Source organism: Amblyraja radiata, chromosome 4, assembly GCF_010909765.2.
Source record: "Amblyraja radiata isolate CabotCenter1 chromosome 4, sAmbRad1.1.pri, whole genome shotgun sequence".
NCBI lineage: Eukaryota > Metazoa > Chordata > Chondrichthyes > Rajiformes > Rajidae > Amblyraja > Amblyraja radiata.
The window spans coordinates 47,299,583-47,315,846 of NC_045959.1; the positions used below are offsets into that span (position 1 = coordinate 47,299,583).

At 41.2% G+C, this 16,264-nt stretch overlaps 1 protein-coding gene across 8 annotated transcripts in view; it reads left to right on the plus strand.

The window, feature by feature from the left end:
• ncoa2 (nuclear receptor coactivator 2) overlaps positions 1-16,264 on the plus strand; it is a 296,823-nt gene that overhangs the window by 108,560 nt on the left and 171,999 nt on the right. For all 8 annotated transcript variants that reach the window (XM_033019338.1, XM_033019334.1, XM_033019337.1 and 5 more), the window contains one exon: positions 3,894-3,973. The gene's annotated coding sequence lies outside the window, so the exon portion shown is untranslated. The remainder of the gene's footprint in view (positions 1-3,893; positions 3,974-16,264) is intronic.

Sequence of the window (16,264 nt, forward strand, 5' to 3'; positions counted from 1 at the left end):
CACGGGGAGACACACACACACACACAGGGATACACACACACGCACACAGACACAGAGAGACACACACACACACAGGGAGACACACGGGGAACCACACACACACACACACAGGGGGACACACGCACACACAGAGACACACACATAGGGAGACACACACACGGGGAGCCACACACACACGGGGAGACACACACACACACACACACACACAAGGAGACTCACACAGGGAGACAGACACACATACCTTTCCTCCCTCCCCCTCCCTCTTTCCTCCCCTTCCTTTCTCTTTCCTCCCCTTCCTCCCTCTTTCCTCCCCCCATCCCTCCCTCTTTCCTCCCCCCCATCCCTCCCTCTTTCCTCCCCTCCCTCTTTTTCCTCACGCTTCCTCTTTCTCCCCTTTCTCCTTCCCTTCCTTCATCCCCTTTCTACATCCCCTGTCTCTCTTTGCCTCCACCCCTCCCTTTTTTTTCTTTCTCTCTCTCTTTCTTTCGCCCCTCCTTCTCTCCTCCCTCTCTTTCCCCGGCCACCCAATGGGGAGTCTGGCGGGCACGATGTAGCGTGGATTGGCGGAGCTGGCGCTGCCAATCGAGTTAAAGGGCAAGGGGGAGGGAGGGAGCGAGGTTGCGAGGTTGCCGCGGCAGCCGGCAGCGCATAGCTCGCAGACGGCTCACAAAAGTGCTGACACCCGCAGACCGGGACCGACGTGCTTCCCAATCCGTGCAGATCGCTGTCATGCGGCGCAAAGAGACAAACTGTGCAGCAACGATCCTTTAGCTCCGCTATAGGATCTTTGCTGTGCAGGGACTGAAGACAGCCTGTCAGCGTGAGAATTCAGTCTTCAGCGTGAGGGCGTGAGAATTGGCTGGAATGCGTGAGTGTCACGCTCAAAGCGTGAGAGTTGGCAGCCCTGCCATTGTCACCTCTTTTAATAATTAAAAAAAAAAAAATACTCGCCATAGCATCCTCGATTCGACTGCAGTAAAATCTGCTGTGAAAATGAAAGAAAATAGATGAGATTTGAACCTAATAGAATTAGAATACACCAATAAAACAGAGACTAGGGCATTTGGGCATCCCTCCTGCAAAAGTCTAGGTCAGTGTCACTCGTGGCTCTGAGGCATCAGATTAGTCAGGTGCTAGTGGTCACAGCGTCTTGTACAGAGGTGCAGAACAGATGCAGGCTGTGATATTTTGGCTGTGTTGCTATGGACAAATATGGAGCACTGAAAAATGTGTCTGACTGGGGCAATGGGCAGAGAATCAATATCTCCTTTAATTTGCACTTCAACTACTGTAGGATTGTCCTTTGTTTTACTGTGAATGGAAAATTCAGGTTGTAGTTCAAAGGCCACATTACATGCAAACATAGACGCAGCAGCTGGACATCTGGGCAAATGTCAAACTACTGGAGGAACTCAGCAGGTCAGGCAGCATTGTGGCGGGAATTAGACAGATGACATTTTGTGTTGGGACTCTTCTTCGAACTGATGGAGGAGAAGAGAGTAAGTTGGTAGAGGGAGGTGAGGGGAAAGGGTGGTGTCTCTTGTTCCCCCAGCCCTTCTCGCCTCTTTCCAGCAGCTACATCCCTTCTACTCTTTAATCTGAAGAAGGGCTGAACGGAAACGTTACCTTTCATGTTCTAGGAGTAGTATTAGACTATTTGGCTCATCATGTCTACTTTGCTATTCAATCATAGGTGATCTACCTTTCCCTCTCAACCCCATTCTCCTGCCTTCTGCCTATAACCCCTGACACCCGTACTAATCAAGAATCTATCCATCTCTACCTTAAATATCCACTGACTTGGCCTCCACTGCCTTCTGTGGCACTGAACTCCACAGATTCACCACCCTCTGACGAAAGAATTTCCTCCTCATCTCCTGTTGTCCCATTCCCCTCCACATATGCTGCCTTATCCCCTGAGTTCTTCCAGCATTTTTTTAAATCTGCAGTCTCTTCTGCCTTCTGGGCAAACATCCGTCATGGAATCGGGCCCAGAAGTGCCTGTGCTGATTTCCCAATGGTCTCCCTTTGACCGGGGAATGGATTGCTAGCATGGTTTACTATACACAGCATGACGACTTTTGCACAAATCATGCATTTAAAAAAAAACACCCAGTTTCTTGGCAATGCGTCATTAATGTGCTATGATTACTTAATTTTAACTTGAATAGATTATGCAGTAAATATAACTTGGAATTTTGGCATGTAGTTCAAAAGAAAGCCTTGGAGATTTATGAAGATCATAAATAAGTATCCTTTATTGTCATTCAGACCTTTCGGTCTGAACGGAATTTGCCTAGTGGCATCACTGTTGGGAGCTATTGGGTTTTTTCTGGATTCTTCACACTTAACACTTCATAAATGACTTGATAATGTTTCTCAGATTTACTCATGTAAATCTTGGCTTTGCATCAAAAACTTGAGGTCATTGAAAGTTAAATCAATTTAGACTCAACACTAACACAATAGAGAGTGGCTGTGACTTTTAGTACAGGGATTAAAATTTTGGTGATACATATTCTATCAGACCATGATATTTCATTTCAATGCCATCTTTGAAAGGGACAAATGTGAAATAAGATAATAAAAGTAGTTAAGACTGGACAAGATTGCTAAAGAAGGTGAAAGCAAATTAGTGTTACTGAGTATGGACCAATGCAACTCTAAAAGAAAAAGTGTGTAAAAATGTAAAAACTACCACAGATCCTTGTAACTAGAAGAAAGACAGGAGCAACACAACTTTTTGCGAAACAAACTGTAAAGTGAACCATGGAGAGAAACTTGCAAGCGATATCAAACTCAGTCTTGATAATTGCATCCGGAGAAGGAAGCTGGTCGGAGTCGTCAAGGTAGTCTGAAAACTAGAACTGGTAATATTGTAGATGAAAATCAAGAAATGGTAGACATTTTTTTGTATCAGTATTTCAAGCAGCGAAAGAGGATGGCCTACATCCCGAGTAGACTAACTTCGAGTCTGGGAAGAACATTTGTAAACCTAAGTAAAATAATAGTATTGAAGAAAATAGTAAAGTTGTTCCCAAACCAGACGATTCCAGGGTTTTAAAGGAAAAACTGTTAATGCTGGGAACATTGCAGATACCATAATCTTTGAAAGGGCCCTCAAACAAAAATGACTCCATTATTCTGGAAAACTATGGATTCAGTGCTGCTCATGAAAGGAGATGTGGAAATGAGGACTTGTTAACTCAATTAATGTTAAATTGATGTCTATAATTAAGTATAGCATCTTAATGTCTTGATTTTCGGCTATTAAGCCTAGATGTAATTCGACCAGGTCATAACTTGGTGACTAAAGTGTCAAAGATATGCTGCAACAATGAGGTTCTCTTTAGACCATGGTTTGAATATTCTAAGCAATTTTAGGAGTCACATTTTGGGAAATATTTCTTGGCCTTGGAAGGAATGCAGTGTAGATTCACCAGTGCATACATGTTATTATAGACCAGTGACTTAAAAATGGGGATATTACTTCTATAATTATTTTGAGCCTCATCCAGAATTGGGATTGTGGTCTTAATAAGTCAGCAAGGCAGAAATTCCTCCTCCACTGCTAATGCTAAATATGCACCATCATAATGGAACTGAATTTCAGAAGTAGCGTGACATTTGCAGCTGCCACAATATCGTAAATTTGGTGCCATCAACGGAGGCAAGCAACATTCTGTCGGCACAGCTAGTTAGTCCTCAAATTTATTCTAGTGCTTTGATTTAACTTAAAATAGAAATTTGTGCCATTTACTAAAGGCAAAAAAAACAAATGTAAGTACCAATAATTAAACAGCTAGTTCAGTTGAACAATGTGTATCTTATGTGAGGGACTGGATTATCACTGTATAATTCTGACAATTATTGTTACTTTTTCTTTTTGACAGAGTGAAGAGAATAATATCTGAAGATTGTCAATCGTATTGCAACCGAAATGCCCTAGCGGTGTTTTTGGAGAAGAGCCAAGGTGCGTTAAAGTGTGACATTTTTTTACTTGTAGACTTTGACAGATCATAGAGCTAAATTTGAACTAATTCATAAAGACTGTGATATGATAAGAAAGATGTGTTGATTGCAGAACTTCTCAGACCCTCTGAATAACCCAATATGTACAACCTTTGATGGATTTTAATAATGACATAAACATGACAGTATTTCAGAAGAGGAAGGTTAGGTGACTTATGGGCCTGCCCCACTTTGCAGGAGACTATGCAGTTGCCACATGGTCGCAATTTGTTTGCGGGTGGTTGCCGGGAATCGCCTTCATGGTCATGAGGAGTTCTTGCATTCTGGGAACATGTTGAAAAATTTACAGCGACTAGTATGAAGCCGCCATGGAGAGTAGCGAGAATTCTCGAGCCGTAGGTGGGTCGCCAGGAGGTCCAAATGGGTTGCCAGGAGGTCGAAGGTTCTCGTAGGTTGTGGCCGGTGCTGACCGGTGAATTTCATTGGCTCATGGGGGAAAAAAAGGTAAGCAGTAGTTTTCAGAACCAAGGATAACCGATCGGTAATGTGAAATGTCCGCCGAGCTTCTCAGCCGTGTATCTCTGGCTTCTTAGGTTGGCCCCAACCCTTCTCTCCCCCCCCTCTTTTAAAGGACTTACTGTACACTTGTGCTTTAGCCGTCTTTTCACAGCGCCAACCTTCCTGTTCATCGTGGTGTGTGTCTGTTTCACCATGGCTTTGCACCGTGTGAATTATTTAGACAGCGTTCCCCCTGCTTGCCCTGTCCCCTGCCTGCATAACGGGCTGGCGAAGGAAACAATGTGTTTGTGTGTGTGTGTTCCACTCTGACAGTCGCCGTTCCAGTTGCCGGTTTTTCAGGCGACTGCCGGCATCTTGACAGTCGCCGGCAGTCTGCTGAAAAATCGCCTAAGTGGGACAGGCCCATTAGATTTATTTTTGAGTTATGAAATAGATGTTGACTTGCATCCTGCTTTTCAAATATCGCCATGGGATATTTTGGATCCACCTGACAGAGTAAATGGGAGGTCAGTTTGAGTCTCTGAAAGATAGCATCTATAATTTGTGGAGCAATTCCTCAGTATTGCACTGAATGGAAGTTCTGTTGCATGTGAGCAAATTTGATACAATTTGTGATCAAATTTTATTTCGTAGCTTTTTTAAACGTGGTATTTTGGCAGTCATCTTTTGCTATCTGAAACTAGTTGTAGCATGTTTGTTTCTCTTAATCATGATTATTTGCTATTTTCACTAAAGGGAATCTTATTTTATAATTTAGAAAATAAACCATTGGAATTTTAGTTACTCATCTGTTATTGATTGCGAAAGAATCAGTCTGATTAGACGCACTGAAGGGATTGCGTGGCTATCTTTCCAGCTACTGTGTTGGAAAGATGACAGAGGGTATAAGCTGCTACTTGTCTCCTTCAGTGTGTGGATTACTTTACTTTATTTTGGCAGTAGCTGGCATGTATGAAATACTCATAACAATGGAGCTTAGGTTCCAAATGAAGTTAATTTCTTTTTTCAAACTAAAATTTGGATTTTAAAACGTGTCAGAATAAGTCTAAATGAGCAGTTTCTTGGCCGAGTCTGATCATGTACAGTATACAATATACAGTAGTACTTTTTACAGCATTGGCCAATACACGTGACTTGGATTCTTAGGTGAAGAGTCTTCATTATAAACCTTAGAATCCTTTTCAAATTGATCACCATAATTACCAAGCTAAATCATTACATTGAGTGTGCACTCTGTTAACTTAAATATTATGAAAATCTGACGTGGTGGATATTCTTTCTTGACACCATCCATAAACAGCTGCACTCAGTGGATGATTTTTATTCATTCTTGGCTGAGTGACTGCTTCACCTTGGGGCAAAGTGAAATTGGCAAGGAGAGCGACCCCATGCTGCTAAGTGCGGTCCTTTTGGCTTGTATTAAGTGATTTTTTTTTAAAGGCAGTTATAGAGAGATCCAGGTGGTTTTACCATCTGGGCTAAAATGAGACCAGATGGAGAAGTGAAAGAAAGGGAATAAAAATCTAAGTAAAATTAGGAACGTAGAAATTAATTAGCTTAAATTTTTTTGTAAATACATACACCAGAGACATACACATTGCTAATGCTGGTGACATACAAATAGTAGAAAGAAAATCATGAGATTCAGTCCCAAGATTTAGATATTTTGCCTGTAGTAGGGAATTATCAGTTGTAAAGAGTAAAAGGCATTATGCCTGTTAATGACATTTCTTTTAGTTTAATACTGTCAATGATTAATTGGTACATTTTCAACCTTTAACAGTTTGCTTCCTTGAAATTTTAAGATTGTGGAAGTTAGAATGTTACAGTCCATTAAAACAGGCCATTCGGCTCAGCTTGCCCATGCTGACCAAGGTGCCCCATCTACATTAGTCCCATCTGCCGGCATTTGGTCCATATCCCTTTAGACCTTTCCTATCCATGTACCTGTCCGATGTGTTTTGAATGTTGTTATAGTTTCTGCCTCAACTACTTCCTATGGCAGCTCAATCCAAATACCCACCATCCTGTGTGTGTCTGTTAGTTTAAATTTGGATGGCGCAGTTGTTGAAACTGATTAAATTACATTACTTTTCCATTCTCAGTATGTGCAATATAGTAATAAGAGAGATTTCAATGTTAAAAGTAAGTGAAATGTATTCTAACAGTATAAACGAGTCACATCTGGCTAATACATTGTCACATAAAGCATTTTTTTTTTTAAACATACTCTGCAGCATATACTCACTGCATAATCTCAAATGTAAACGTAAGTACAAGTGAAATGGCTGGCTGAGGAATGAAATCAATTTGGGATGCTTACTATTGATATTTAAAATAACTTTTATGTTGCAAACCATTTATTGAACAATTTTCAACACTATTCATTTTCAGTGATGGATCATAAGATCGTAAGAGATAGGAGCAGAATTAGGCCATTCAGCCCATTAAGTCTACTCCACAGATCCCTATTCTCTGTTTTATTGGTATATTCTAATTCTATTAGGTTCAAATGTGGTGTGTTTCAATTGATATGGCGTATATAGAGAGACATTTTATAATAGATTCTTTGAACAGCACTTCATGTATTGATTTTATGTTTGCGACTAAGGAAAGCAATGGGACTATAATATTACTGTGTAAAAGAAGTGCTCTTTCAGTTAAAGGCAACAGCATTTGGTTATTGGGTCCAATGTATATGCTGTGTCAAACTATTTCACAATCAGCAAACTAGTGGGCAAATGGTCCTGTGATCGCCATCTAATGGCCGCGGGACACTTACCATCGCCCGCCGGGGGCTTTGACTCTGACATCGGGAGGAGAATGAGGAGTGCAGGGGAGAGATAAGACTTTGCCTTCCATCACAGTGAGGAGGAGATTCACTGTGATGGATGTTTGTAAATTGTGTTGTGTCTTGGTTCTTTTTCTTGTGTGTATGACTGCAGAAACCAAATTTTGTTTGAACCTCAATGAGGTTCAAATGACACAAATAAATTGTATTGTATTGTATTGTATCTAGTTTAGTTTAGAGATACAGCACGAAACAGGCCATTCGGCCAGGATTCCCCGCACGCTAACACTATCCAACAAACTAGGACAATTTACAATTTTACTGAAGCCAATTATCCTACAAACCTGTACGTATTTGGAATGTGGGAGGAAACCGGAGCACCTGGAGAAAACTCACGGGGAGAACATAAAAACTCTCTGTATACAGACAGCACCTGGAGTTTAGATCAAATCCAGGTACCTGGCGCTATGGTAGCAACTCGACCACTCTGCTACCTCTGAGCTACTGTGCCTCACCATGTGCAGGAAATGTAAAAATTGTTGAAAGTAGATATTTTGAAAATTTGCACAATGGTTATCAAAAGGGCAGGAGTGCACATAAATGCCTTCTTGCACAATCTCCAATAATGTAATGGTGCATTATTGGAGCAACTTTGGATGCTCTAAAGGTGCTCCAATTTTAGAAGGAACCTTTCGAAGGAGTTTAACTTTTAAAAGGAGCTGAAGTTTCCCTCTAAACCTTTAGAAGGAGCGGAACAGCACGGAGCTCAGAAATGGCAGGGAGTATTTATTTCATAAGTGTGGCACCATATGAGCATCTAAAATTTACAAATGCTTCCTGATCTTCATTGGATTCCCATTGATTAATCCTTAGTCAGATACATCCTGGCAATAGTTTTGACTGGGTTTTAACGCTCCTAGCTTAAAAACCTATCAATCTGTTTTGAATGTACTTATTGATTGATTTAATGGAATCCATTATGGAGAAATGACTTATTTTCTCAGATCTAAATAACAGAACCCTCATTGAGTCTGCATCGCAGTTCTTTTATTCGAGCACAGGAAGCGATCGCTTGCATCTTCCTCAGATCTCCAAGAATCCTTGTTTCAAGGGGACTACCTCATTTTCCTAGTCTCTTACATCATTCTTCACTTTTCCTGTAGGACAGACCTCTCAGATCAGGAATCAATCAAATTGATATTCACTGCATTTAATCATCTTAAACTTTTCAAACATAGCCTCATCAAAATGCTGTATAAATGCAGGAAAAAAATATTTTCCTCTGCATTCCATTTTTATGGCAATTAAGGCTAACCTGCTATTTGCCTTTCTAACTGTTTGCTACATCCTCTCTACTATTTTTATACTAGGAAATCCCAAATCCGTCGACATATCCAAAGACCTTGCTAATTTCTCAACATCTCTTAAATCTGCTTTTCTAATCTGCTAAAGTGGATAATTGCATTTTCTCAATTTATAATTGAATTGCCTAATTACTTAACTCATTTATTCCTTTGCAGCTAATCTGTGTTCCTCTTGCAAATTATTTTCCCCACATTGTTGCTTTTCATTCGGCAACTTGGAAATTTTACACTATATTACACCAAGCCAGCGATATAAATTTCAAATAGCTGAAGCCTGAACACTCTTCCTCCCCCTCCATTATTTGCTACCTTCCAACTGGAATACAGGCCATTAATTCCGCATTTATAATTGCCGATCAATAACTAATTTTCAGTCCATTGCAATATGTCATCCCCAAGTCATTGGGTCCTAATGTTGTACGCCTGCCTCCTGAGGGATATTTAAAAAAACAGTTCAAACATATTTAAATAATGAAAAGCTATTTTTAAAAAATCACATTTTAGGATGAAAACCATAAAATGCTAAAAGCATAATTAACTAGCCAATAATGTAAAATAATTCAAACCCTTACCTCCACTTGCATTTATCCACAGTGTTGGCAACACCATTCAATTAACTGGGGTCATTATCTGTGTGCCAGCCAGTCACAAGATACTGGTGAGGAATCAGATGCAATCGTTTTCACGGCCCACCCAGCCCCTCGCAGCAAAGAGGTCAGAAATGCTGGCATCTGACTGCATGTTGTTTTGGATTCCACATTTGGTGGAGCATGCGCAGATGTCCTAAATAAACCGAGTCACGGACATTTGGAACAGCTGGATGTGAACCTACATTAGTGGAATATATTAAGCCCATAAAAATCGTGAGGGAAGGAAATGTGGACAGGATAAAAATATAATGCAATGATACCGAGACTGCTGGCAGTGACACTAAGAAGTTGCTATATCCATGGAGGGATATTCCTGATCCCTGATATCCCTAACCCGGGTTCGATTGCCCCTCTAGCCCACAATCCACTCACTATTTCTGGCTATACACCTGCTATTGATGTTTCATTGCTTGCCAGAATTGGCATTAAATTCAATCCGTTTCATGGCAAACAGAATTCATTGGCCAACACAAGAAGGTACTGTGCGAACATGATATATTTATCAACTCTTCCACTAAAACACGGCCAATTTAATGTGACACGCATTTGTTGATAATAAGTTGATAACAAGGACTTGTTGAATTGAGTCTGATAAATAATTGTATCCATTGTTTTAGGCATCATTCTGCATTGGCTAATAATATTAGAAGCATTTATGAAGTAGTGTTGGTGTAAGCAGCTGACAATGCATGTTTGTTAACAACAGATCAAATGTTATGTGGGAACCATTCACTGGATATAACTCTGCATGGAAAAAAGCTCATACATTTTTACAATTGAATTTGCAACTGATTTCTGAACCTGCACTTTGATTTTGAAGTTGGATATGTTAGCAGTCCACAAGCATGTTCCACGTCTTGAATGCCTTTGAAAAAAATGTAATGGTTAAATTTGGTTTCATCTGTACTTTCTGTTCATTTTTTATTGTGTGACAGACTATTGGCAGCAGAACTAGTTCAGTGATTGTTACCTCTTGGAATTTGCCTGAATTACAGTAGATGCAAGTCACACACTGAAACTGTTAAGGTTCATATTCCACCTCATGAAATATTGGGACACAAGTGCATGTGCTATCACTTGCGGTACACCTTATGTTATATTAATGGCTTCAACCAGTGGCAGATATGTGCAAATGTGTTGTGGATATTCAACTCCTGTTTTAATTTGCTGAAGCATCCATGAATCACGTTTACACATGTGTTCCAATCAAAATGGTCAACGAATTTCCATTAGCAATAAATCAAAAGTGGATTACCATTAAAGGTGGAGTGCGAAAGAAAAGGGCGTTCATTAGTAATGACATTGAATGGCGGTACCATCATCAGTAGTCTGGGAAATAATTCCATGTGGCTACAGCAGTAGTTTGGAGACTGTATCCTGCTAGTAGTGATTGATGATTTACAAAGCAGAAGTCAAGTGACACGTGCAGCTCAAACATCAAAGCTCACCACAATCCAGGGCAAAGCAACTTAACACACCATATACCATGTTAAGCATTCTTTCCATCCACCACCCAGAACAGTGTGGCTGCAGTAATTGCAGTAGAGAAAATGTCCTGTTTCATTTACTCGCTCAGATTACTTTGATGGTAATCTGATGAATAAGAGGTGCCCGGGACCATCAGAATCTTAAGGCTCCCTTAATTGTACACTACCCTGACCGGAAAATACAGTACCCTTGATTGCCGGGTTTAATTTGTGGAACTTCCACCGCAATAGTCTTGTTGGACATGTATCAGAAGGACTATTGACAATTAAAAAGGCAGATCATTGCCCCTCTATATAGGCAATTAGGAATAAGCAATACATGCCAGTGGATCAGCATCCTGTAGGATGAATGGAAACAAAATGACCTTTCACCTGCTATCTTATGTGATTGAAGCAAGATTAAATTTTTTGACACGTTATGCCATAAAATACCAAACATTTACTCAGGACTTTTTCAAAAGTTTTCTTTCTCTTTGTGGTTCTGGGTCTTATGAGATAATGATATCATAATCGAGCTAGACTCCAGTACAATAGGTAGGGCAAAGGGAAACATAGAGTGCAGAATCGAGTTCTTGGCATTGGAGCACACCATGCTACAATGTACAGAGGGATATGTGCATGCTGGTTAAGGAGATGCAAAAAGTCAATTTGCATGCATAATACGTAATTACTAAGGCATATTTTATATTGCCCTCTATTGATAGGTATTGGAGTTCATAAGTAAGGATGTCATACTGAGAATGTACTTGGCTTTGGTAAAGACCACATTTGGAGCAGTGTATGCAGTTTTGAGCTGAGTAAAGAAATTTATATTGCTCTTCATTGCAGTTTAGAATTTTGAGATTGTGGGGTAGCCCTACGAGTAGCAATTAACAAAGATTGATCTCTGCTCCCTGGAGTTTGTAAGAATGAAAGTTGATCTCAGCTCTCACAAGGTTCTGCGAGGGATTGATAGATTGAATGTAGAAAGACCAGATTTGGTGGATATAACCTCGGGCTGAAAGGCCAGCCGGGTGGGATTGCAAGAACAAAGTGTTAGTTCTTTACCTCTAAATAACACTGAGTGACTTTAGTCTAGTTTATTATTATCATATGCACAGAGGTACAGTGAAAAGTTTTTTGTTGCTTGCTATCCGGTCTGCAAAATGACTGTACATGATTACAATCAAGCCGCCCACAGGGTACAGTTACAGGATATTGGGTATTTTGATTAGTACAAGATAAAGTCCAGTAAAGTCTGATTAAAGATACCTCTATGGTCTCCAATGAGGTAGATGGGAGCTCAGGACTGCTCTCTAGTCATTAAAGATATTCAGTGTTCAGTCTTTTTTTAAATTCTGCGAATCTGACAATGTGGTGATAGGAAGGGAAAATGGTCGAAGATTGGCCATGAATGAATGAATGAATACGTTTATTGGCCAAGTATTCACATACAAGGAATTTGCCTTGGTGCTCTGCCCACAAGTAACAACATGACATACAGTGACAGTTAGGAATGACACTAAACATTAAACATTAATAATAAAACATTATTGATTAAACATGTGAATTAAATAAAATACCAGAGCAAAAGGAGGCTACAGATTTTTGGTTATTGAGTGGAGCTACTACACGTGGAATAAAGCTGTATTTATGTCTGGCTGTGGCAGCTTTGACAGTCCGGATCGCCTTCCAGAGGGAAGTGATTCAAAGAGTTTGTGGCCAGGGTGAGAGGGGTCAGAGATGATCTTACCCGCTCGCTTCCTGGCCCTTGCAATGTATGAATCAGATTGAATGACCAAGTAGACATGAAGGTCCACACGATCTATCCTATTTTCTTTTATTTGTTCTGGTGGCTGGAGAGAGAGAGCAGGTACTATCTTTGGATCTGTCTGTGTTATCACTAGAAAAGAAAAATGAATATTTGCAAAATGCAAGTGTGCTTGCTCATTCTAAATCCTGCCTCTCCCTATTCTCTATTGTGAAATATTTGTGGCAAATAATTCTCCCACCGCAGGGTCAGAAGCAAATTCAAAATGTGAATTGCTGCTGTTTCTGAGATATCTTTGAAATCAAATCAATATTATGTTCAGCCTGCTCTTACCGGAAACAGATGGAAGATACAATAAGGGAGCCCAACATGAATAAAACTGAGGCAGTTGCCAACAAGGCAAGATTTTGTTATAATTTGTAATGTGCTCTGTGGTTATGGTTAACTGTATAGTAACAGCATGTATAATTAAATTCACACCAACAATTTAATATTTGCATTCCCATGAACTAGTTGTACAATTATTCCATTCAGAGGAAAGAGCAGAATATTACATATGCATAGAATGGTCTATAAACATTAATGGCAATTGCAAACTGATTTGGTTAGGGTGCTGTACACCAGTTTTTGATTGCTGCAGCAGCTGCACTATAATAGTTTCTGAAGGTCTAGTGTATTACATAGAGGAAGGTCGACCTCTTATGGATTTTTTTAAAGCATTTATTTACTTTTAAGGAACCTTTCAAAAATGTACCATTTATGAGGAACTTACTTAGATTTTAGAGGGGAGTTATACCCTTCCCTTCCATTGCACCATTTATCCCTATGTGCCTTAATTTATTTTGTGGCCAAAATACTACCAATCTCAATCTTGAATACTTTTTGACCAAGCACCTCCACCTCATTCATTTTGAGATTGATTGAACGATACAGCATGAAAATAGGCTTTTGGCCCACTGAGTCCACACAGACCATCAATTAGTGTAGGAAGGAACTACAAATGCTGGTTACACCAAAGATCGACACAAAATGCTGGAGTAACTCAGTGGGTCAGGCAGCATCTCTGGAGAGAAGGAATGGGTAAAGTTTTGGGTCAAAACCCCTCTTCAGAAGAAGTCTGAAGCGTCTTGACTTTAAACGTCACCCATTTCTTCTTTCCAGAGATGCTGCCTGTCTCACTGAATTACAACAACATTTTGTGTCTCTTCAGACCATTGATCACCTCTTCACACACAAGTTCTATGTTATCTCACCTGCTCATTCGCTCTGTACACATTACGGGGGCAATTTACAGAGGCCAATTAACCAACAAACCCACACACCTTTGGCATTAATAGATCTTTGAAGAAATGTGCCTCACCTTCTAATCAAATTGCAATGCTTATCCCGAGACGGTGCTCTCCACAACTGTGCATCTCTCTGCATCTATGGTGTCAAGTTCTCTTTTGGTAAATCTGCTGCATTATTCGCCAGGGACACAAGGTACAAACATCAAAACAACACATGAGAAATTCAACATCATTCAGGTTAAAAGAACCTTCGCCACCCCCCCACCCCCAACCCAGCCTGCCCCACAACATCACCATAAGGGGAGTAGGGTTGCCCACTTACACTGATGTAATAGGTATTTTAATGTTCTCCTAACATTTACCATATGAACTGCAGCGTTTTATGAGGGCAGGTCACCTCCACCATCTTAAGACAATTAGAGAAGGCTAATTTATGACCAACACAAATGTCTTCAATTTGCAAGGTCTTGGTTTAATGCCTTATTTAAAAAATAGTACATTCAGCTGTGAGAAACCTCTTTAGCACTTCATTGAAGTTTCTGCCTATTGGTACTATTGAAGGAGCAGGAACTCTTATTGGAAACATTGAAGGAAAGCAAATTAGTTATTACTACTACTTGCATCCTGAGATCATGCATTTTAATATATCACAATAAGCACCCAGGTTTTCATTTCTGAAATGCTATGTTAATTGTTTTTTTTTCAGTTTGGGTGCCAGTAGAAAAGCTATATTGACCACAGAACTTAATGGATGGTGGAAGAAAAGTAATGAACAGCTTCTTAAATGTTTTTTGATGAACTATGGATTAGGGGAGGTTCATATATACCATTGTATCAGTTTGAACGGCCAATGTGATAACAACAACGAGACAAAAGTTGGTGCTCAAATCATTTTTTAAGTTTACAGATAGAAAATAACCCTCAGAATGAGAGTTGGTAGAACTGTGGTCCTGCAAAAACTTGCCTTCTGGCGAGGAATAGAAGAGTGGATAAGGGGGGAAAAATCTGTGTTTTTTCACTTTGGGGAATGACCTTTTCTTGTGTAATGTTTGCTTGACTGAGTTTGTCTGTGGACAAGTCTAACACGTTGGATTTATCCCAAAGCAATTGTCTACTATGGATTATGTGCGCAAGTGTGTCAGAAAATATTTTTAGTTTGGGAAGAACACCCGAGTAACGTATCCACTTAACTGGGACTGATTGCTTAAGCTCAGCATTAATGTGAATTAAAATGCAATCTACAGTCTTCTATTTTGTCCAATGTGTTGGATGGGTGCTTCCAAGTCCTTTTCAAGTCAAGTCAAGAGAGTTTATTTTCATGTGTCCCAGATAGGACAATGAAATTCTTGCTTTGCTTCAGCACAATAGAATATAGTAGGCATGAATACAGAACATATCAGTGAGTCCATATACCATTACATAAATATATACACACATCAATAAATAAGCAGATAAAGTGCAAATAAACAGATAATGGTCTATTAATGTTCAGAGATTTGTTTCAGTTGAGTTTAATAGCCTGATGGCTGTGGGGAAGTGGCTATTTCTGAACCTGGACGTTACAGTCTTCAGGCTCCTGTACCTTCTACCTGAAGGCAGCGGAGAGATGAGTGTGTGGCCAGGATGAATTGAATTGAATGAATTGAATGAATTGAATCCTTTATTTGTCATTCAGACCTTTCGGTCTGAACGAAATGTCGTTGCCTGCAGCCATACATGTAATAATAAACAACACACAATAAACACAAATTAACATCCACCACAGTGAGTTCACCAAGCACCTCCTCACTGTGATAGAGGCAAAAGTCTTAGGGTTACTGTCTCTTCCCTCCTCTTCTCCCTCTGCGCTGAGGCGATACCCCACCGGGCGATGGTAAGTCAGTCCCGCGGTTCAAGCTCCGCGGCCCGGGGGTGGTCGAAGCTGCCGCCCTCCAGTCCAGCGGACGCAGCTGCTGCCACGGGAGCTCCGGAAAACAGGCACCAGCCTGAGACCCGCGAGCTCCCGACGATGTCGTCCACTGGTCCACGGCCGAGCCCCGGATTCAGGTCGCCGCCGCCAGAACGCCGCCTCAGCCACCGGAGCACCGTCTCCGCCCCGCACCGGGCCGCCCACACGGGAGCGTCTCAGCCCCGCACCGGGCCGCCCACACGGGAGCGCCTACCAGCCGGGAGCCGGGCCGCCCACACGGGAGCGCCTTCTAGCCAGGAGCCGGGTCGCCCTCACGGGAGTGTCTCAGCCCCGCGCCGTCCGCCCTCACCAGAGCGCCGAGTCGTGCCGCTGCCTGAACGCCACCGCAGCTCGGAGACGGCCAGCCTCGCGTTGGTGAGTCCTGGCTGGCTCAACCTCCGGAGCCTCGAGGTCGGTCGCAGGTTGGAGGCCGCCAGCTCCGCCATTAGGCCTCAGCTCAGACGGGGAAGAGAAGGGGGATACGACAAAAAAGT